This window comes from Helianthus annuus, chromosome 12, assembly GCF_002127325.2.
Source record: "Helianthus annuus cultivar XRQ/B chromosome 12, HanXRQr2.0-SUNRISE, whole genome shotgun sequence".
In the NCBI taxonomy this organism is placed as follows: Eukaryota; Viridiplantae; Streptophyta; class Magnoliopsida; order Asterales; family Asteraceae; genus Helianthus; species Helianthus annuus.
Window position 1 is genome coordinate 63,474,340 of NC_035444.2, and position 25,618 is coordinate 63,499,957.

Sequence of the window (25,618 nt, forward strand, 5' to 3'; positions counted from 1 at the left end):
ATTGGTACTGGGTAGAGGTTGAGATTCTGAAATGCTTCCGATATCTCATTCATGCTGTGTAGCATATATGCAAAATGCACAAAAATGCTAAGTTAAAACTTTGGAACAAAGTTTAACAAATATACATTGAAGTTTTATTGCACACTACTTCGTACAAAAGATAACAGGAAAGAGAACACACTCGGTTTTATTTATTTACGATATGGTAGTTTTCTTCTAGACCAGGCTTATTGATAGTTTAGAGGTTTGCATTTTCCGCTACGGTAGCTAGCATATACAGATTTGCCCATTTTTCATCTAATTGGTCTTCCCAAGGTGGATTATTGCCTAATTTCTGAATTTCTGGATTAAACCTCACTTTCTTGACTTGGGGTTTCTGGCTTTTCCTAATGATCGAATTTCTTTTCTCTGGGGTGAGAGGATTCTCATATTGTGCTTTTCGAACAAAAATCCCTTCTTTCGGATCTACTGGGTATTTGGAGGAAGAGGTTCCTTTTTCTGTGGGTGCAGTATCTAACTTGTGGTAAATAGCAGAAAGCTTTTGTTTACCCATACTGTAACTCAACAATTAATCAATTAATAAAACATATATTCACAGAATGACAATTAGAATTAATCAATAGGCTAAAATAAATAGTACGGTGCAATACATAACAATTCAACGGATTCGCAACGAATAACAGAGCATAGTCCGAATTCGAACAGCACTCAAATATTCAAGTCGAAATCACGACGAATCAACAAAGTATCAGCTCAATTTGAGCAGCACTCAAACAATCGTTGGATAGTTCTAATCAATCGGACGTTGAATCTTAATAGCGATCGAGTTATTACCCTGATTGCGGCAGCACTTCGTGAATTAGTGTGTGTTATTGAACTGTTCTTGCTATAACTCGACGTCCACAGAGAGTTCTTACGTCGTTTCAAAGACAGAATGCAAGTGCCAATGTCGGCAATTTATACTGATTTTTGGACACGCTTACGGACCGTAAGCCACTTCCCTTACGGTCCGTAAGGGAAGCAGTCTATTTATAGGGTAGCCAGGTTTGGGTCTAGGCATGCTGAGTTGACCGAATAATAAAATTCTACTGTAACAACGAGTTAATTTAGATAATCGTTACTAGGGTTTAACCCCCCCTGAGTTTTAGGGGCCCTGATCCTGATTCCGATTGTTATGGAAATTTTAGGGTTTATGCAGAATTACTTGGGTGTCTCAATTAGGATTTTTTTAATAGAAAATTATTATCCTAATTATTGATTTTAGTGAGAGTTGTTACACTCGGCTCACTTCAACCGCCACCACCACCACCATTTCACCACTATCATCTTCCATTTTCAAGTCTCATTCAAGGTTAGAAGGCTATTCAAAGGAGCTTGCAACTTATGGAACCTCAAGAAGCTTCATACATTGTTTTTCACCATCATCTTCTTCATCTTTTCACTAGAGATTCATCCCTAGCCTTTGTGCTAGTAGTAAGATCCTTGTTACACTCTTGTTCATCTTATTTCATAGTTAAAAGTTGTAGCAAGATGGTTATGTTCAAAACACTAAAGAACAAGAACACTAAGAAGATGAACATAAAACTTTACATGAAACATTACATGAAAGTTACCTGAAAATGAAGTGTTGATAGTATGATGTTGTAGTGAACATGTTGTTAGTATTATGATGATTCTTGATTGTGTGATGTTAATCACCATATGATCTTGTTAAATAATGTTTAGGAACATGATTTAACAAGAATAGAAAGTGGTTATGTGATACATAAAATAACCACCTTCTAGTTTAACCATGAACTTGAATAAAAATGATTTTCTTAAAATATAAGTGAACAAGTTGATGGATGATCATGTTGATCCAAACTTTACAAAAGATTTTTGTAAATAAACCAAGTTAGAAAAGCGGTTTTTGGAAAATCAAGACTATTACAAACTCTTACACCATTTTTAGACATAAGACAAGTATGAGAATATTTATTTACAAGAAGAGTTCAAAAGGAAAATTTTTGTAAAAATTGTTTACAAGTTGTAAACACTAAACTTTGGTAAGAAAATAATTTTTAAAGGAATAGTTACGTTTTGGAAGTTAACTAAGTCCAATAAAAGCATTACCAAGTTACTACGCATTTTTGAAATGTATCAAGTTCATGATTAGTGTGTAACCCATATATTTTTGCTCTTGGTAATGTAAAGATTGATTGGTGGTGATTGTTGATTGATTTTGAAAAGAAAACGATATGCTAGTAAGCATGGACACCTCCGTTTTTTAGGGGAAACTCTAGCGAAATTTTCTAAAAATTCCAAGACTCAGAAAATATTTTTCCAAGCAAATGTTACAAGTATATTTTATAACTTGTGTTTCGAATATAAACTTCGCCATAAATTTTGTAACAAAATACAAGTATCGGAGGTTGATTTTCTTAAATAAAAATGGATAAATATATATTTAGAACATATATTTTACATTAAAACGCTTGTGTGATTATTTGTTTATTTTGCGAACTAATTATATCATTTAGGGCGAAATAATGTAACTTAGCAAAATGCCATCACGTTTTATAATTCCGGAAATACTTTTACGAATATATTTTGGGTAAATATTATTTGGACACAAAGAGTGAAAATATATTATTTTTGGGAAATATATATATATTTTGGGAATACATTATTTTCGACAAATGTGTTAAATATATTTTCCTAAGTGGAGTTTAAAAATATATTATTTTCGGAACCACCAAAAAAATGTATAAATACCCCCATCCTTGGGAAGGAAATACACATATAAAATACTTGAGAAGTATAAACACGAAATAGTTGCCTAACTATTATTCCGAAATCCTAAAAATAAAACTTAAGTTAAAATAATTATTATTATTTTAACAATAAGTTATGACTTGGAACAATAACAAAGTAACGTAACTCAAACCCGAAATATAAAAGCAAGGCACGGCCCGTTCGTCTAATAGACATTAGTACATTGTAGGGGGTCGTATTTGCTGACGAGACCGGAGATTTGAGTACGATACAGGAGACGCACTTCTGTGAGTTCATGTCCCCCTTTTCTTTTTAACTGTTTTCAGTTTTACAACTTCGGGGGTGAAATACATGTTACAATTATACAGACATTTTTATAAATGGTATGGTTAGCTTAAGGAGGGACTTTCATACACTGTTAGATCATGTGAGTGGGTAGGCGGCTACTAAAGGCCATTAATCCTCGTCGTAGGACCGAGGGACATGAGTGATAGATCTATTTGGGTGTAGCGAGCCCACACCCATGAGGCCGGGGCAGCCCATAGTGGTGACTGTGTCTTACAGCCGAGGCCCGGTACAAATTTGCTAGGTTTGAGTCTTCCTACATCACTTCACACATATCAATGGCCTTGCAAACCATTGGTGATCTCTTTTTATTCCTTATTGCTACATACCAGGGACCTTTATACATACATCGTTTACAAAGGATTACACATACTCACATACACATGAACTCGCTCAACTTTTTGTTGATTTTTCAAACTACATGTATTTCAGGGAATTGATCGGATCTAGCAGGTGATGCACGTTAAGCTGCGTAATAAATAAAGGTGTCATCCAAGATTGTTGGGTTTGGGAGGTGTAACCCTTACCTGGACGGGTCACATGTCACCAAACCTCGTTTTATTTAGAGTCTTTTGTGGTGTCTCATGAACACGTTTGAACAAGTATGGTTTGTAACTTTTCGTAAGTGTCGACATTTTCAAACAATGGTGTTGTGGTATTATTAAACTTAATGAATGGATGAGCATCTTGTGTTTTAATTTCATATAGCATTTGTTGTGATTGTTGCTATGGTATTAAGAAGTCACACCAAATAAACCCATGCTTCCGTAAAAGCCAGGGTGTGACAGCTTGGTATCAGAGCCTCGATCATAACGAACTAAGATTCTTTCTCGAGTCTAGACTATGATCACTAGGGCTCTCACGAAAACATTTTTACATTACATACACTAAAAGTCCAGATCTGGGGCTCAAAATTTTTACAAACAAAAGGGCACAATTACACATTTCAAAATTTATATTTCAATCTTAGAGACTGAGGAGTTCAGCCTTAGAGGCTGGGGAGGTTCAGTCTTAGAGATTGAGGGGTTCAATCTTAGAGATTGGGGAGGTTTAGTCATAGAGACTGGGAGGTTGGTCTTAGAGACCAGGGATTTAGTCATAGAGACTGGGAGGTTGGTCTTAGAGACCAGGGAGTTGGTCTTAGAGACTAGGGAGTTAGTCTAAGAGACTGGGTGGGATAGTCTGGGGAAGACTAGGATGATTACTTGCTGGCATTATTGAGACTTACATGTTTACTTGATTATATGTTGATTTATGTGCATATGTGTGGTTGTGTTACAGACACTATGGCTTCTTCTTCCGATACTGGAGTATCAGATACATTGGACCCCATGGCGATTGTATCGGATGATGAGGTACCATTCGAGGGAGAGGTTTACACGTCGGATACCACGAGCACGGATGATGATGATTTTCAGCCTTTCGCTCTGCCAGACTTCGGGGATGAGGTTCAGCCCGCTGATGGCATTCTAGCTGGGGATCTACCTCTTGCTGAGATCCCTGCTCGTGTTCCACTTGCCGCATTTCCCGTAGAGGATTTGCCACTCGATGTTGTGCCTGATGACGACATAGATCTTTTAGTTGAGGGTCCCCCTGAGGACGACCATGAGGGTGGGGCCCCGATTGCTGATGATGTCGTCATTCCTATTGCTGAGGCTCCTGTGGAGGAGGCTCCTTCTGATTCACCTGGTCCAGACTCGTTTGAGTCTGTGGCATCCGCTTCTTTGCATGACCAGGGTGCGCAGAACTACTCTCCTGACGCTGACTCAGACATAGCGATGTCAGCTGCACCCGGTTCACCCTACGAGTTTGAGTTTGATCATGAGTTCGAGGACGAGTTTGATCCAGTTTTTCCTCCTGATTTTGATCCCGATCACGAGATCGAGTTTATTCCTGTTGACCAGCCCTTGGAGGCGCCAGTGGATCCTAATGATCAGTTTCTTGATATACCTGTCGACTTTGATATGGACTTTGTCGACCCTGAGCCTGTCATGGCACCAGAGCCTGTTATTGCTCCTGATCCTGTACCGGTGCACGACCCTGTTCTTGTGGATGCACCAGCCCTTGCACCACCTATTGTTGATATTCCCATTGTTGCGCCACCAGTGGCGGATGTTCCTATTGCTGATGCACCTGCTCTTGCACCACCTGTTGTCGACCATGCACCATTTGCCACGCATGTCGACCCTCGACACACCGACACCCACAACGGCTGGATCGAAGATGATGATTATCCCCCGTTCGTGCTACCAGTCACTCCTCCTGTAGCACCTGTTTCCGCACCTATTGATGTTCCGTTTTTCCACCCACACATCGCTGATGTCCATCGCACCGACCTTCCTATCACATTCCTCCAGGATATTCCTCCACCTCGTCCTGGGGAGGGTTCGTCGAGGTAGCAGCCTGCTTTTGTTCCACCTGTATCATCATCTGTTCCGTTCATGTCCCAGTTCCCTCACACTACACCATCTTTTGTACCTTCGGGCGAGCCGTTTCTGTGGTCTTCGCCTAATGTTATGCCGTTATCAGACCCGTATCACCCATTCCATGTTGGATAACAGAGGACATACTTACATCCCTGCAGATGCAGCAGGATGCCCTGACTCGTCTAGTCGGGGAGCTAGAGAGGACTCCACGTCCTCCCCCATGTCACTGTCAGACTCTTTTTGCCGCACCACACGCTCCCCTCCCGCTACCCCCTGATTCGGATGTTCGTTTCCTTACACCTGAGTAGCAGATTGCCTATTTGTTGCGCGTTATTCATGCCCTTGAGGAGGATTGGGTGCACATGCGCCATTTGCTTTTCTCTTATCTTCCTCCTCCTCCTCCACCATCAGCGTAGCTATATTTTAGTTTAGTGCAGGTAGGATGTTTTGGTGAGAAAGTCGCAATTGGGCCAGCATACGAAGACTTTTGGAAGACCACACTTTTGTATATGATTTGTGTAGACTGACTTGTATTTTTGGGGTGATGTAACCCTATGATCTTATTTTGGATGAATGATGTACTGTAAAACATGTAAAACTATATTGTGGTCATGATTAATGAAAGCTCAATGGCAACGTTCTGACTACATGCTTTGTTGAATTATTTGTTTTATATTATAACATGGGATGTTATGTGTAATGTGGTTGATGGGTGTTATTACATATGCTTATTTACTATACTTACTATGACCTGACCAATATGATCATCTTTTAGAAGATGCCTCCACGCCGAAACACCCACCTGCCTACTACTGAGGCGGAACTCCAGGGGCTAATTGCCGCAGCTATAGCACAGTATGCGGCCTCCCAAGCAGAAACAAGCAGGAATACTTCAAACAACAACAACAACAACAACAACTACAACAACAACAACAACAACAACCCACCCAATGGTAATGTTAAGTCGCTTGAGACACATTACGTTACATTTGGATACTTCTTACACATCCACTAATACTGACTGTTAACAATATTGCCTGTACAGGCTGCACCTATAAACAATTCCTTGACTGTAAGCCCCTAAACTTCGATGGCACCGGAGGTGCTGTTGCCTTCGTCAGATGGGCAGAAAAGACAGATTCTATTCTAAGGATGAGCAAGTGTGCTCCCGAGCAACATGTTATATACATTTCAGGGCTTTTTCTTGATGGTGGAATCTGCAAGTGCAAACATTGGGAGAGGCGGCGGCATATGCGTTAACATGGAATGAGCTGAAGGAGCTCATGAGGAAGAAGTATTGTTCGCGGGATGAGATACAAAAGCTAGAAACGGAATTCTGGAACCTAAAGATGGAAGGCCCAAAAATCGCTGAGTATGTTCAGAGGTTCCATGATCTTTCCCATGTGGTGCCGTACATGGTCACGCCCGAATTTAAACGCACTGAGTGTTTCATCTGGGGATTGGCACCCCAGATCATGAGCATGGTAACCATGTCCAAGCCTTCAACGATTACTGAAGCCATTGATCTTAGCGTGGCACTTACAGAAGAAGCCATCAGATTGAACAAGTTTTCAATTTCTAAACTGAAGAAGAAGGAGACACATGTCGAATCATCAGGAGAAAACAAGAGTAAATTCTCGAACTTTAAGAAAAGTACCGGCAATGCCAGCAAGAAGAGGGATACAAACCCGCCAGCTGAGGTAAAGACTGGCAGTGAACAAAAAGGGAAAGGATACATGGGCACTCTGCCCAAGTGTGATTTATGCCAACATCATCATGTTGGCCGGTGCAGACTTAGCAAATGTGAATCCTGTGGAAGAATGGGTCACTCAAAAGACACTTGCTGGGCTGGTACTGGCCGTGGTGGCCAAAAAGGATTTGGTAACAATAACCGGGGAGGTAACGGAAATGGGAACCGCAATGGCGGAAATGGTAATCGCGGTAACTTTAGGAATCAAGCAGGAAATGGTAACCGCAATAAAAAAAAACAATCAAGGCGGTAGTGGAGATGGTAACGGTCGAGGACCAGGATGCTTTAACTATGGAGACATCGGGCACTTCAAGCGTGAATGCCCAAAACTCAATCAAGCTCGTGGAAGGGTATTCAACATTGGAGCAAGGGAAGCACGCTAGGACCCGAATGTTGTCACTGGTACGTTCCCTATAAATCAGCGCTTTGCATCTGTATTGTTTGACACTGGAGCCGACTATAGTTTTGTATCACTAGAATTTAAGAATATGCTTAGGTTAACTGCTAGTAAGTTAGACATTCCATATTCAATTGAACTGGTTAATGGGAAGCTAGTAGAAACAAATGAAGTCATCATAGGATGCGTGATAGAGCTGGGAGAACACGAATTTACACTAGATCTACTACCAGTCGAGTTGGGAAGCTTCGACGTGGTAGTAGGGATGGATTGGTTGTCAAGCAACAAAGCCGAGATTGTATCTCACGAGAAGACCATTTGCATCCCAATGGCGAATGGAGAAACCATTGTGGTGCACGGAGAGAAGCGTGATACGCCTTTGAGGATCATTAGCTGCCTGAAAGCTAGAAAGTGTTTACGGAAGGGATGTGTTGCTTTCTTGGCACACATCGTGGATGAAGAAGCCGCTGAGCCGAAACTAGAGGACATTCCAGTCGTAAAGGAATATCCTGAAGTCTTTCCCGAAGACTTGCCAGGATTGCCGCCTCAAATACAAGTCGAATTTCGCATTGACTTAGTTCCAGGCGTCGCGCCCGTGGCTAAAGCACCCTATCGACTTGCGCCTTCGGAGATGCAAGAATTGTCAACGTAACTTCAGGAGTTGTTAGATAAGGGATTTATTAGACCAAGCTTCTCGCCATGGGGAGCTCCAGTTTTGTTTGTCAAGAAGAAAGATGGTAGTTTTCGCATGTGTATCGACTACCGGGAGCTGAACAAGTTGACTATCAAGAATAGATATCCTTTGCCGAGAATTGATGACTTATTCGATCAATTGCAAGGTTCAAGTTTTTACTCAAAGATCGATCTGCGATCTGGTTATCACCAGTTAAGGATACAAGAGGAAAGTATTCCCAAGACTGCTTTCAGGACTCGTTATGGACACTACGAGTTCCTGGTTATGCCGTTTGGTCTGACAAACGCGCCAGTTGTATTCATGGATTTAATGAACAGAGTTTGCAAGCCGTACCTCGATAAGTTTGTGATTGTATTCATTGATGACATTTTGATCTACTCAAAGACAAAGGAAGAGCATGAGCAACATTTAAGAGCCATTTTAGAGCTACTTAAAAAGGAGAAGTTGTACGCAAAGTTCTCGAACTGCGAGTTCTGGTTACGTGAAGTCCAGTTTCTTGGTCATGTGGTTAATGGAGATGGAATTCATGTGGATCCCACAAAGATCGAGGCGATCAAGAATTGGGAAACTCCAAAGACGCCAACCGAATTCGACAGTTTCTAGGTTTGGCTGGTTATTATCGCAGGTTCATTGAGGGTTTCTCGAAAATCGCTCAACCTTTGACCTCCCTTACGCAGAAAGACAAGAAGTTTGATTGGGGAGACAAACAAGAAGAGGCATTTCAGTTATTGAAGAACAAACTTTGCGACACACCGATCTTATCCCTACCCGAAGGCACGGACGACTTCGTGGTATATTGCGACGCCTCGCGTCAGGGTTTAGGCTGCGTATTGATGCAGCGACAGAAAGTTATAGCATATGCTTCTCGCCAGCTAAAGGTCCACGAGAAAAATTACACCACGCATGACTTGGAGTTAGGCGCGGTGGTATTTGCGTTGAAGATCTGGCGACATTACTTATATGGCACGCGATGTACAATCTATGCTGATCACAAGAGCCTGCAGCACATATTTGATCAAAAAGAGCTTAACATGAGGCAAAGACGCTGGGTTGAACTATTAAACGACTGCGATTGTGAAATCAAGTATCATCCAGGGAAGGCGAATGTGGTCGTCGATGCCCTGAGTCGAACGGAAAGGATCAAGCCCATAAGGGTTAGGGCTTTGGAAATGATCATACAAACGGACCTCTCATTGCGCATTCGTGCCGCGCAGAGAGAAACTCTTAAAGAAAGAAATATCGAGGATGAGTATCTCCGTGGGATGGAGAAGCAATTAGCACCAAACGGGGAAGGAACTTTATGCTTCATGAAACGAATTTGGGTTCCTTTGTTTGGTGGTTTGAGAAAGGTTATTTTTGATGAGGCTCACAAGTCACGATACTCGATTCATCCAGGAGCGGATAAGATGTACCAAAATCTTAAAGATTTCTATTGGTGGCCAAGAATGAAAGGCAATGTTGCGATATACGTTGGTAAATGTTTAACTTGCGCCAAAGTGAAAGCCGAATACCAGAAGCCTTCAGGTCTTCTGCAACAACCTGAAATACCCAAATGGAAATGGGAACAGATTTCCATGGACTTCATAACGAAATTGCCAAGGACGCCCAAGGGCCACGATATGATTTGGGTGATAGTAGACCGTCTAACGAAATCTGCACACTTTTTGTCAATCAAGGAAAAAGACAACACGAGTAAACTTGTGGAAATATACATGCGAGAGATTGTTGCACGTCATGGAGTGCCTCTCTCGATCATCTCTGATAGAGATGGAAGATTCGTGTCAAGGATTTGGCAATCCTTTCAAGAAGCATTTGGTTCTCAGTTGAATCTGAGTACTGCTTTCACCCGCAAACAGATGGACAGAGCGAACGAACGATTCAAACGTTAGAAGACATGTTGCGAGCTTGCGTTATGGACTTAGGTGGGAGTTGGGACACTCACCTACCGTTGGTTGAATTTTCGTACAATAACAGTTACCATGCAAGTATCTAAGCCGCACCGTTCGAAGCTTTCTACGGGCGTAAGTGTCGATCACTGGTTTGTTGGGCCGAAGCGGGTGATAGACAACTAGTTGGTCCGAAATTGGTCCAGGAAACGACAGACAAGATTGCATAGATCCGAGAGCGCATCAAAGCAGCTCGTGATCGACAAAAGAGTTATGTGGACCTAAGAAGGAAACCTCTGGAAAAGGGTTGGTTTGGTAGCATACAAGTTGGATTTACCTGCTGAACTTAATGGCGTTCATGATACATTCCATGTATCAAATTTGAAAAAGAGTCCAATTTCAAGAAACAGTTGTCATTCCTACCGACGAAATTCATGTTGACGACACACTCCACTTGATCGAAGAACCTGTTGAGGTTACGGATTGGAAAGTTAACAAGACACGCCGGAGTAGTGTCAAACTCGTCAAAGTTCGATGGAATGCATGGCACAGGCCAGAATTCACATGGGAATGTGAGGATCATATGAAAGAAAAGTACCCACATTTATTCCCCAAGACCCCTGCAACTAGAAGCAGAACCTAAAATTTCGGGACGAAATTTTCTTAACGGGGGGAGAATGTGACAACCCTCACAATTATAGGTACTGTACAATTAATTAATTTTAATTATGTGCTTAATGACTGTGCTTGATTACAACTGACGATTTGAACTACTTTATGAATTATGCATCATACATACATATGCATCATATTGCATACAGTCACTCCATTTATTACACCCAAACATTAGTGACATACTTGATGCACAAAGCACAGTTAGCACACTGAACGGATAATTCAGAAAACATGCTGACAATGCCAGCACATGGACAGACTACGTTTTAAGGCCAGTATGAGCCAGGGACAAGGTACTACACTAGTATGGAGTGTAGGGAAGTGAGGACCATAAAACTGCGTCACTAGGTGATAGTTATAGTGTCGGGAAGTGCCTAAAACACACTTTAAGTGCAGAATTCTGCATTTATTAATGAAATTCAGCATTGTAACACACTAGTAAAGTGTAAAAATATGGCAGAATGGTCCTGTATACTTTCCTAAGTGCCGAGGATTAATTGTGTTACAAAAATATATATAAAAGACACTTTAAGGAATAATTAAACACTTTAACGGAGCGGTATCCAACTGAATAACCGGACATTACCCGGGACACTTAATTTTTGCCAAACACATTTTTTATTTATTTCTTGGCTAGTCATGATCCCCGAACACCCTAACACCCACTAAAAATCAAGTAACTAACATATGGAAGTTTATACTTGAATTCTAACTAACCATTACCACTTAGTTGCAAAATTTTACCCTTAACCCCCCCCCCCCCAACCGAAATCGGTCCCTAGGGGACCCACAAATCATCCTGCATGCTCCATATCCTCCTACAAGATTTAATTCAATATTTTATGGGATTGTTAACTTGTTTAGGTGAGCAAAATATGTGAGAAAGGACTATAAGTATGGCACTAGCATCACCATCATCATTTCTCAATATCACACCCCTCACTTCACTCTCTTCTCTCCCTTTCTAGGCTCACTTCAACCGCCACCACCACCACCATTTCTGTCACACCCCTATTTTCCACATGTCACCGGTGGGCCCGGTGGGGAGTATTGTGACTTAGTTGATATCATTATAGTCAAACAACACAAATTTAAAATGCACAGCGGAAGCAAAAAGATAGATTTATTTTCAACCAAATATCTATTGTAATATTGAGTATCACAACAGTTGAAATAGATCCACAGGCGGATCAAAAGAAAAAGGAAACATGTTCAACAGATTTATTTGCATCCAAGCTTGCGAGACTCTAAGTGATGCTAAGGAGAAGCCAGCCTATTACGCGTAGTACCTGCACTTAATCTTTTTGCGAAAATACGTCAATTTACATTGGTAAATACAATTTAACTGACTCAATTTGAAAAGGTTTAAAAGTTGATTTAAATGCACATGGCACAAAAAGATTTTTATAACTTGGGATAATTATTTGAATATAAACTTGTAAAAGTTTTACATGTTTCTTATGCGTCCAGTAGCCCGGGTCTACACCGGGTTAAAGATCAATAGACACACCACATGGTATAGTCCCGCAGCAGTTTCCCCCGAAACTGACGATTATACCTTAATATTTATGCACAACGGGTGTACGCCAACACCCGTATGCTTAGGTCGTGGCCATTTCGAAAAATGATGCCAAGGATATCCGGGACATGGTCATTAACCCCCAAAGGCTTTAAGCAAACAAAAAAATTTTAACGGGTCATTTCAATGATTTAACCTACATTTGATTAAAGATTCAATGCCCGACCAAGCGGTATTTTATGTGACAACCCGAACTTTCAAGGTTAGCTACGTTTTAATCTTATGAACTTAACTCCGTTAAACGTAGACGCTTGTTAACTGAGTTATATAACTTAGTGGAATTTGTAGGGCTGCATATATGTGGGTTTTATAATTATACCTTTCTAGTAGCAAGACATGTTCTTTGTAGACTTGATTAAGTCGGTCCAATATATGCAACCAAAATAACTAGATTAACCGGCCCACATGTATGATATTATCTTTGAAGCCCAACAGTCTTTGTAACAGCCTTTGTAATCGGCCCATTGTTTGTTATTGGCATTATATAGGAATTGTACGTACACAATATTAATATATCGCATTACAACAAACCCTACCTTACCCCACCTTCTAAGAACGGCAGTAGCAAACACCCCCCCCCCCCCTGTTCGAGATTGCATTCCAATTAGTCAAGATTCCGGTTAGTGGCTCTCATTTATTGATTTTTCATGTTATGTGTTAATTGTTATGATTGTCAATAGTAATAATTAGTTCATGTTACCGATGATGTATGAATTTGACCACCACTTGATTAAACAAAGATTGTCATGTGAGATCACTAATTGCTTTTGAGGAAATCAAGAATAACATACTGATCTAAACCCACCAATTCTCAACACTATTGGACCTTTCCAACAATCACATGGGCTGAAATTATGAGCCATGATGAATGATAATGTTAATGAATTTATCTTGTTTATTTGATATGGGATTGTGACCGAATTGTTGGCATTTATGTGTAATCATATCTGTATTATTATTAAGGTGCATATTGTTTATATGTATGATTAAATGAGGTGGATGGTTACTGTTTGTTAATGATATGTGAATTCGGTTAAGTATGATCTTGTTTATACATAATCTGATTTAACGATTTATATATATATATATATATATGTATTTTTATTTAACGATGATACGTGATGTTGATGATATAAGATAACCGAATCAAGGTGCCATGCTTCTTTGAATATGATGTGATGACTGTGTATAGGAAAATTCATGTCAGGCTAATTGATTTGTATGATTTATTTACAAGTCCGACCACTGTTGTGATTTTAGCATGACATATTGGATCAATACTAAATAGACCTAGTGGGCTGGACAAATTGTATGCTATGTTATGAGTTGACTGTTATTAATGGGTTCCGATCATATGTAATGGGTTAGTAATCGGGCATACCCATGAATATTACATGTATCTAATGGATCAGTAAGTGGTTACTAACATAATAATCCTCATGTGAATTTATGGGTTGCGCATGTTTTGATTTGGGGTAATGGGCCGGGTGCATCAGTAGGTTAAGTGGTTGGAACGGCCCAGCCGAACGGGTTTAACGGCTGGAGCGGTTGACTTGGGAGCCGTATGACGAACCGAATTTATATAACACACGGTGCGTTATTCGGAAGTGTGGTAACATGGACACTTATGATCCGAATGTGAAGGGAATGTGATACAGTAATTAGTGTTGTGAATAGTCTATAATCAAAGTACTTGCCTGTCGTGTGTTAATATGCGATACATGGATTGTTTGAAATGTTTTATGTGAATAAATGCGTGATTACACCGAACTAACTATCTTTGTAAACCCGGTAGGATTTGATTGATTAACGGTTAAGCGGGCACTTAGTCTAACCGAGCAAACCGAAGGTGAGTTCACTACATTCGAGCATGCGTCCCAGTGGTTGGGGACAGTCAGTGGGTATCCCGTGGAGGGATAAGTCTTTTGGGTAAAAACGGGTATATTGGTTAATATTCTCACCTATCATTCTTGTACGTCCCTTATTGTGTTACCTGGAGGGTAACGGGTATTAGTTGGTGGCGCTACTTAGGTTTGGCACCCTCACACCGCTCCTAGGTAGGACGGATGTGAACTAATGACCCAGTCGTGGCCCAGTACTAGATAGGAGTACGTGGGAAGGGCAGTCATGTATTTCAGGAGCCGTCTTGTTCGGAATTGAGATATTAACAATATTACTTGCATTGGTTATTGAACTGTTTTACATACAACTGGTAACAAACGTTTTCTAAAACTGTGAACTCGCCAGCTTTGTCTGATACACTTGTTACATGCTCGCAGGTCGTTAGGTACTTGGGAACAGGAACTTGCAGGCTGGAGGGCGTGAGTGGTCATGGTTGCATTGATGGGTTTATTTATCAAACATTTAATTACTATGGTTGTTTGGAAAGTATTTTACTTTATGTTACGTTAACGCTTCCGCTGAACTTGATGGTTTTCGAATTACTTATGTTTGGATTTTATTACTATTAAATGATGAAACTTTATTTTAAACTTATGGATTCAATGTAATTGGTGGCTCATTACTAGTGGTCACATGCCTAACAGGGATACTCCCTAAGTGGTAATTTGAGGGTGTGACAGTTTGGTATCAGAGCCACTGGTTATAGTGAACTTGTTTTTAAAACGTTTTTATAAAACCAGACTATAACCGAACTGATCCGAAATCGACCATGACACTCAGCTCCAGACTGCAAGGTTCGTCTCTTGTTTACTACTGCACATTATTTCTAGTATTTGCTATTAGATAACATTACATGTGAATGCACACATGGCACAACAGTATGAACTTATATGATAATAACCCACACTACGTGTTTTCAGAGTAAAACTTTTCCTTGAACTTTCATAATCTGTGTTGTGGTGTCACCTACTGTATTGCTTGAATTCGGGGAACCTTTCTAACACGAATTGAGTGGAGCTGAGATGAACATGCAAATTGGATTATTATTGTGGGTGCACACATAATAATAATATGGGGTGCATGTGAGTACCAGTGAAACTTAACAAGTGTGAAAAAGGATTCCGCTATGTCAGTTGATGTTATGCTAGAACGTAGAAATCTGTGGAGATCATAGTAATGCTTGCCTCCTACTTGTACTTGCATGTTGAATCTTTCCTTTTATTATATATAGAATCATGAGCGGACGTGGCGGACGTAATGGTGGACGTGGTGGAGGCCGCGGTGGTGGACGTGGCCATATTGCTATGACTCAGGCTGAGTTAACCGATCTCATTAACACTCGCGTGGCTGAAGCCTTAGCGGCTTATCAGGCTGGTAAGATGTGTACCAAACATTCTTTATCCTTGAGTCGCATGCTTGAGTCTTACCCGTTTGTTTTATGTTCTTTCGTTAATAGGTCAGCAGGTGCAACAGAATCCGCACCATCCGCCTGTTTGCACGTTTAAAACCTTCATGGATTGTAAGCCGCAGACCTTCAGTGGGACTGAAGGGGCTGTAGGACTCTTGCGCTGGTTCAAAAAGGCAGAGTCCGTATTCGCGATGTGTAACTGTCCGGTTGGGGACAGAGTGAAATTTGCTGCGGGCACGCTTGAAGATGGTGCCCTGACCTGGTGGAATGCCCAGGTTCAGTTGTTAGGCATCGAGGCGGCGAACGCCACTACGTGGGACGACTTTAAAGAATTGATGAGGGAGGAATATTGTCCTCGTGATGAAATACAGAAATTAGAAAACGAGTATTATGATCTGAAAATGGTTGGATCCGAGATTGAAGCATACGTGAAGCGGTCGTATGAGTTGGCTGACTTGTGTCCGAATTTGTCTCGACCTATGCCTCAAAGAATTGAGTTGTTTATCAAGGGATTACCTCCACGGGTGAAGGGTTTGATTACTGCGGCAAACCTTAATAACTTAACTCAGGTTGTCCGTTTGGCTCACAAGATCGTTGATCAAGAGGTGGAGAGCAATTCACTACCACCACGTATTTCTAGTACTACTACAACCGCTACTACTTCCACTGCACCTGCTGCTGATAGCAAGCGTAAGTGGAACGATATGGACAAGGGGTCCAACTCCGCACAGCCTCAGAAGAGGACGGATACTGGCAGCAACCGCAGTTTCAGCCAGTCATCGTCATTGAATCAAAACCAGAGTAACAAGTCAGGGCAGGGATCATATGCGGGGAAGCTACCTTTGTGCAACAAGTGTAACTATCATCACAAGGGACAGTGTGCTCGGGTTTGTCATCGGTGTAACCGATCAGGGCACGTGGCTAGGGATTGTAGGGCTACACTTCCAGCTCAGCAGCAGCCATCACAGCAGTCGGGTAGTCAACAGACTCAACAGAACCAGGGTACTCAAAAAGGGTGTTACCAGTGTGGGGCCGAGGGGCACTTCAAGCGAGACTGCCCTCAGCTGAAGCAGAACACAGGGGGTAACAACGGGAATAACAATGCTGGAAACAATGGGGATAATGTTGCGCGTGGGCGCGGGTTTGTGTTAGGAGCTGGGGAAGCGCGGAACGACGGCAACGTGGTTACTGGTACGTTTTCAGTAAACGGTGTATTTGCTTCTATTTTATTTGACTCTGGTGCCGATTGGAGTTACGTGTCTTTGGGGTTCAGTTTTCAGTTAAGGTTAAGTCCAACACCTCTCGTAACGAAACACATAGTAGAGATAGCAAATGGTAAAACAATTGAAGCTTCGCATGTCCTAGTTGGGTGTAAACTCGATCTTCTAGGTCAAGTATTCGACATTGACCTACTTCCCATTACTCTTGGAAGCTTCGACGTGATAATCGGTATGGACTGGTTGTCCAAGTATCAGGCGGAGATTCTCTGTAAGGAGAAGATCGTACGTGTTCCTCTCCCTAGCGGATAATCTTTATCGGTTCAGGGCCATCGTAGTGGTGCCACAGTTAGCATTATTTCAGCAATGAAGGCTCAGAAGTGTCTGCGTAAGGGTTATCCTGCTATGTTAGCCCTCGTTACTGATTCGCAGCCTGATGAGAGAAAGATCGGGGATTTTCCGGTAGTTCGTGAGTTTCCTGATGTGTTTCCTGAAGAACTCCCTGGTTTACCTCCACACCGTCAGGTGGAATTTCAGATCGACCTCGTGCCAGGAGCAGCCCCGATTGCTCGGGCTCCTTATCATCTTGCACCAGGGGAGTTGCAGGAATTGTCAAACCAACTTCAGGAGCTGTTGGATAGGGGTTTTATCCGACCTAGCTCTTCACCTTGGGGAGCCCCAGTTCTGTTTGTGAAAAAGAAGGACGAGTCTTTCCTCATGTGTATAGATTACCGCGAGCTCAATAAGGTAACGATCAAGAACCGTTATCCTTTACCACGTATTGACGACCTGTTTGATCAGCTGCAAGAGTCAAGTTTCTATTCCAAGATCGACTTAAGGTCGGGTTATCATCAGGTACGGGTTAGAGAGGAGGATGTTCCCAGAACGGTATTTCGGACGCGATATGGTCATTATGAGTTCTTGGTTATGCCGTTCGGGTTAACCAACGCACCAGCGGTCTTCATGGATCTCATGAACCGCGTGTGCAAGCCGTATCTGGACGACTTCGTTATCGTTTTTATCGATGACATTCTGATTTGTTCCAAAAGCGAGGAGGATCACGAGCGGCATTTTCGTCTTATCTTGGAGCTCCTGAGGAAGGAGCAGCTTTACGCGAAGTTTTCTAAGTGTGGTTTTTGGATTCGGGAAGTGCACTTTCTTGGGCATATTATCAACGAGATGGGTATACATGTGGATCCTGCGAAGATCGATGCTATTAGGAATTGGGCGGCGCCAAAGAATCCCTCGGAGGTGCGACAATTCCTGGGTCTTGCAGGGTACTACCATCGGTTTATTCAGGATTTCTCGAAGATTGCTCAACCTCTCACCTCCTTGACGCAGAAGAATGTGGTTTATTCTTGGGGAACAAAACAGGAGGACGCTTTTCAACTTTTGAAACAGAAACTATGTAGCGCGCCGATCCTATCTCTACCAGATGGTACCGAGGATTTTGTGGTTTATTGTGATGCTTCGATTCAGGGTCTCGGTTGCGTGTTGATGCAACGCGAGAAGGTGATAGCTTATGCTTCACGTCAGTTGAAGGTGCACGAGAAGAACTATACGACTCACGATTTGGAGTTAGGAGCTGTGGTTTTCGCGTTGAAGATCTGGAGGCATTATCTGTACGGTACCAAATGCACCATCTACACCGATCACAGAAGCCTTCAGCATATCTTCGACCAGAAAGAATTGAATATGCGACAACGTCGTTGGATAGAGCTTTTGAACGATTACGAGTGTGCCATCAAGTATCACCCCGGGAAAGCTAATGTTGTGGCTGATGCACTTAGCCGAAAGGAGACGAAGCCTAAGCGCGTTCGTGCTCTACAGCTTACTATTCACTCTGGTTTACCAGCTCAGATTCGTTCTGCTCAGATCGAAGCCTTAAAGGAAGAGAACATCGAGGCCGAGTGCTTGCGGGGTATGGAAAAACGACTGGAGAAGAGATCTGATGGTATTTATTACTTTATGGAGCGGGTATGGGTTCCTCTGTATGGTAAACTTCGAGAACTTGTGATGGATGAAGCGCACAAGTCACGATATTCTATTCATCCGGGATCGGATAAGATGTATCGAGACCTTAAAGTTTTGTATTGGTGGCCGAATATGAAAGCTCTCATCGCCACATACGTGAGTAAATGCTTGACCTGTGCTAGAGTCAAAGCAGAGCATCAGAAGCCTTCGAGTCTACTTCAGCAGCCCGAGATACCCGCGTGGAAGTGGGAGCAGATCGCCATGGATTTCGTTACAGGGTTACTGAGAACTCAAGCTGGGAACGATACTATTTGGGTGATTGTTGACCGTCTCACGAAGTCAGCACATTTTCTGGCAATTAAAGGTACAGACAAGTTCTCTCAGTTGGCAGCAGTATATCTTAAAGAGGTGGTTTCTAGACATGGGGTGCCAACTTCTATCATCTCAGATCGAGATCTGCGTTTCACTTCTGAATTATGGCAGTCGATGCATATATCGTTCGGTTCACAACTCGATATGAGTACTGCTTATCATCCACAGACGGATGGTCAGAGTGAGCGCACCATTCAGACGCTTGAAGACATGTTGCGTGCGTGTGTGATTGATTTCGGGAAAGGTTGGGAGAAACATTTGCCGTTGATAGAGTTCTCTTACAACAACAGCTACCATACTAGCATTCAGGCAGCTCCATTCGAGGCACTGTACGGGCGAAAGTGTCGTTCTCCTCTCTGTTGGGCTGAAGTGGGTGACAGTCAGATCACAGGTCCTGAACTCGTGCTTGAAACTTCTGAAAAGATTGTTCAGATCAGGATTCGTATGGCAGCGGCGCGTGATCGTCAGAAAAGCTACGCCGATAAGCGCAGAAAACCTTTGGAATTCGAAGTTAATGATCGGGTTATGTTGAAAGTTTCGCCGTGGAAGGGCGTTGTACGCTTCGCGAAGCGTGGCAAGCTTAATCCATGCTACATTGGGCCATTCAAAATCATGGAGCGAATCGGTAAAATTGCTTACAAGCTTGAGTTACCTGCTGAGTTGGGTAATGTTCATGATGTTTTTCACGTTTCGCAATTGAAAAAGTGTCTGGCTGATGAGACACTGGTTGTGCCGTTTCAAGAGTTGAAGATCGACGACAAGTTACAGTTTGTCGAAGAGCCTATTGAGATCATGGACTGGGAGGTCAAGGTGCGTAAGCATAGTCATATCCCAATTGTTAAAGTTCGTTGGAACTCAAGACGTGGACCAGAGTTCACGTGGGAGCGTGAGGATCAGATGAAGCTCAAGTATCCTCAACTTTTCTCTAATGACACGTCCAAATCTGGTAAAGCTGGTGAATTTCGGGACGAAATTCCTCTTCAAGTTGGGGATGATGTGACACCTGAGCAAAATCCGCAACAATCTTGATTTCTCACTCCACTCCTCTGTAGTTACTTGTCAAATTTCGGGACGAAATTTCTTTCAAGTTGGGGATGATGTGACAACCCGAACTTTCAAGGTTAGCTACGTTTTAATCTTGTGAACTTAACTCCGTTAAACGTAGACGCTTGTTAACTGAGTTATATAACTTAGTGGAATTTGTAGGGCCGCATATATGTGGGTTTTATAATTATACCTTTCTAGTAGCAAGACATGTTCTTTGTAGACTTGATTAAGTCGGTCCAATATATGCAACCGAAATAACTAGATTAACCGGCCCACATGTATGATATTATCTTTGTAGCCCAACAGTCTTTGTAACAGCCTTTGTAATCGGCCCACTGTTTGTTATTGGCATTATATAGGAATTGTACGTACACAATATTAATATATCGCATTACAACAAACCCTACCTTACCCCACCTTCTACGAACGGCAGTAGCAAACACCCCCCCCCCCTGTTCGAGATTGCATTCCAATTAGTCAAGATTCCGGTTAGTGGCTCTCATTTATTGATTTTTCATGTTATGTGTTAATTGTTATGATTGTCAATAGTAATAATTAGTTCATGTTACTGATGATGTATGAATATGACCACCACTTGATTAAACAAAGATTGTCATGTGAGATCACTAATTGCTTTTGAGGAAATCAAGAATGACATACTTATCTAAACCCACCAATTCTCAACACTATTGGACCTTTCCAAACAATCACATGGGCTGAAATTATGAGCCATGATGAATGATAATGTTAATGAATTTATCTTGTTTATTTGATATGGGATTGTGACCGAATTGTTGGCATTTATGTGTAATCATATCTGTATTATTATTAAGGTGCATATTGTTTATATGTATGATTAAATGAGGTGGATGGTTACTGTTTGTTAATGATATGTGAATTCGGTTAAGTATGATCTTGTTTATACATAATCTGATTTAACGAGTTATATATATATATGTATGTTGATTTAACGATGATACGTGATGTTGATGATATAAGATAACCGAATCAAGGTGCCATGCTTCTTTGAATATGATGTGATGACTGTGTATAGGAAAATTCATGTCAGGCTAATTGATTTGTATGATTTATTTACAAGTTCGACCACTGTTGTGATTTTAGCATGACATATTGGATCAATACTAAATAGACCTAGTGGGCTGGACAAATTGTATGCTATGTTATGAGTTGACTGTTATTAATGGGTTCCGATCATATGTAATGGGTTAGTAATCGGGCATACCCATGAATATTACATGTATCTAATGGATCAGTAAGTGGTTACTAACATAATAATCCTCATGTGAATTTATGGGCTGCGCATGTTTTGATTTGGGGTAATGGGCCGGGTGCATCAGTAGGTTAAGTGGTTGGAACGGCCCAGCCGAACGGGTTTAACGGCTGGAGCGGTTGACTTGGGAGCCGTATGACGAACCGAATTTATATAACACACGGTGCGTTATTCGGAAGTGTGGTAACATGGACACTTATGATCCGAATGTGAAGGGAATGTGATACAGTAATTAGTGTTGTGAATAGTCTATAATCAAAGTACTTGCCTGTCGTGTGTTAATATGCGATACATGGATTGTTTGAAATGTTTTATGTGAATAAATGCATGATTACACCGAACTAACTATCTTTGTAAACCCGGTAGGATTTGATTGATTAACGGTTAAGCGGGCACTTAGTCTAACCGAGCAAACCGAAGGTGAGTTCACTACATTCGAGCATGCGTCCCAGTGGTTGGGGACAGTCAGTGGGTATCCCGTGGAGGGATAAGTCTTTTGGGTAAAAACGGGTATATTGGTTAATATTCTCACCTATCATTCTTGTAAGTCCCTTATTATGTTACCTGGAGGGTAACGGGTATTAGTTGGTAGCGCTACTTAGGTTTGGCACCCTCACACCGCTCCTAGGTAGGACGGATGTGAACTAATGACCCAGTCGTGGCCCAGTACTAGATAGGAGTACGTGGGAAGGGCAGTCATGTATTTCAGGAGCCGTCTTGTTCGGAATTGAGATATTAACAATATTACTTGCATTGGTTATTGAACTGTTTTACATACAACTGGTAACAAACGTTTTCTAAAACTGTGAACTCGCCAGCTTTGTCTGATACACTTGTTACATGCTCGCAGTTCGTTAGGTACTTGGGAACAGGAACTTGCTGGCTGGAGTGTGACAACTGGCTAAAATAAGAGTAATTCCGTACAACTTAAACACTTGATTTAACGCTTAATTACGTCCATTTCGATTTAATTATTGCATGATTAGGTCGTACAAAGTCTAGCAATCATAGGACATGGTTATATATGTCAAACAACAATTATACAATCGCCACATCACGAGAAAACTACAAACTATGTCCTAATATGTTGGCAAAATGCTGAAAACACTATTCACCTGAACACGCTATTCATGTCAGCAAGTTTCGAAAACTGTCAGAACGAGCGGCGAAGGGCATGAACGCACTTGGTAGACGAAATACAAATAAAAATCCCTAATTAGGGACGCCAAATATAAAAACACTTTCACTTTCCGAAAAATACATGTCGTTAAAAATTCGTCCGAATCGCGCCAAAACTATTACAAAAATAAATTGTCCGCAACACTAAAATACATCATTTTAGTGTCCGTAGAACTTGCAAATAATATTCGACACCTTAAAGCTTGGAGATATCCGAAACACAAGCTACCGGTACAACGTCGCTACTTGCACAACTTGTCCGTTTATTTTATTCGACGGACTAGTAAATGGTATGTTTTTTTTTTATCCCCATAACACCTAAACGAATCATCTAGCGAACTAGTTAGCGATATTTTAGCGTTGTAAATGCCTTAAATAAACGGCATAGCATCGATGGTAAAATAAAGCTCCCGGTGTGATATAACACTTTTTATATAACACTCAATATCGAACCGACGAGCAAACTAGTGGCATTTTTACCATCTAAAACCAATACCCACTAAACTAGTAAACTAACTACACTTTGTTTATAACCCTAAACTATCATTAACACCCTAATTACCCTAACAAAATTAATTACCTAAATATCTAAGACAATATTAATATATGTATGTATGCTTATGTTAAAAAAAAATATAAAGATCTTATACTTCCCTTCATGATTCACGACAACAAGTGGGTCCCCACCCACTTGTTTGGTGTTGAAAATCAAGATATACATGTATGGGATGAAAGATTGGAAGCATGGTGAAGAAAGTGTGCAATAATTATAACCTCACTACCATACTACTACATTCCCTACACCACATTTCAACAACAATTTATCTTCTTTCTTCCCTCCAATTCGGCAGCCCAAACCCCCCTCATTCTTGTCTTTTTCATCCACTAATCACACTACATTTAGCTATTCTAAGTCATTTTAAGATGGTTTAAAGACTTTGCAAGCATGGAGGGCCATTAAGGAACACTTTGGAGCTCTTATTCATTCTTAATCTTCAATCTAAGATTGTGCAAAGTTGTAAGCCACTTTCTTAACATTTTTAAGCTTGTTATTAAGTGTAGATTAAGAAAGTACTTGTTGATCATCTTGAAAGTCAAGAAAAATCTAACTTAAAACCCTAAACCAAAGCTTAACAACTTACTAATCACGAAGTATTATGTGATTATTATGTGCCTTAGGGTTGTATGAGTTTTATGATCTTGTTGATTTTGTTTAAAGTAGATTATTTACATGGATGATCTTGCATGATTAAGAACAAAAATGAAGATTTAAACATCTTGATTTTTAAATCTAAACAAGATCATCATCCTTATGATCCATGAACTTTACTACAATCTAAAAAAACAAGTTACAACAGGTATATGATTTTTGTAGAAATTAAAGACCATGATTTTCACTAAGATTATGTTAAAAAAAATGGTCTTAACAAGTTGTTAAAAAGGAAGAACAACATGGGGGTTCTTAAGAAATAATATTTTTGTTTAGGATCTTGTTAATATAGTCTAAAAATGACACCATGTATTTTTAAAAGTGTGTTTAAAAATATACAAAAAGTTCTTGGAAATAAGGATATTATTAGTAGGATTCTTCATGCAAAGTTGATGGATTGAAACTTGGTTTGGATGGGTCATGATTAAGGGTGCTAAACATGCTTAAAAACACGTTTTAAAACGTAGGGAAAACGCCATAGTTTAGGGGAAACTATGGCGAAATTTTTCTAAAATATTAATCGCGGTTAAAAAGAGTTTATCGGGGTGATTAACATGGTTAATCGCGATTAGTAAACTTAATGATGATTAACGACCTTAATCGTGATTAGACAAACCCTAATGACAAGGGTTAAGACTTAACCATCCAAGAGTTTATTTAAAACACTACAAGTTATTTTTATGATAAAATGGGTAAAATTTATAAGAATAACCATCAATATAATTTTTGGAGAAAATTATATGTATATACTTCAAATACTTTATTTGGTGTATAATGTGTGTATAATTATGTGTATGTATTAGTCTTAGTAATACATACCAAAATAATACCTACGATATTTGCAAAATATATGCTTACACCACGACGAAAACCCCACCAATATTCGAAATTGTAACGACGGTCGCGAACCTTCGCGACTACTTAAAATGTACACTTATAAGATACAATAAAACAAGGCGCGAACATCGGACGACGGGTCTCGAACGATGGACATCAGACGACACCTTATGCCTTATCGACGAAACGGGCGTGTCGACACCTCGAAAGGTTACTACGACGCTCGACAACTTTGACACACAAAAACTATATATATTAACCGGTCGTTACGACAAGTCTAAAAATAAGATAATTTAGACACTTCATATATATTAATGACAATGAATGACCGGAAAATTCAATAAACGCTAATCGTGATTATAAAAGTTACTAGCATAATTAGTAAAAGATTACTAAAAATGCATGAACATAAATATTGGGCTAAAAAAAAAATTAATGTTGGGTTAAAATAACATAAATATTGGGCTAGGCCCAATACCTTAAATACATGGGAAAATGCCCATTTCCTTAAATACTTAAAAAAGCCCACTTACAATACTAACATGGGCTAGGCTTAATAACTTATAGAACTTGGGCTAGGCCCAAATGTCAAAAAATATGGATAAGCCAAAAACACAAAATTGTAGGCTAAGCCCAAAGTAAAGTACATGTATATTTTTATAAATATATATTGTA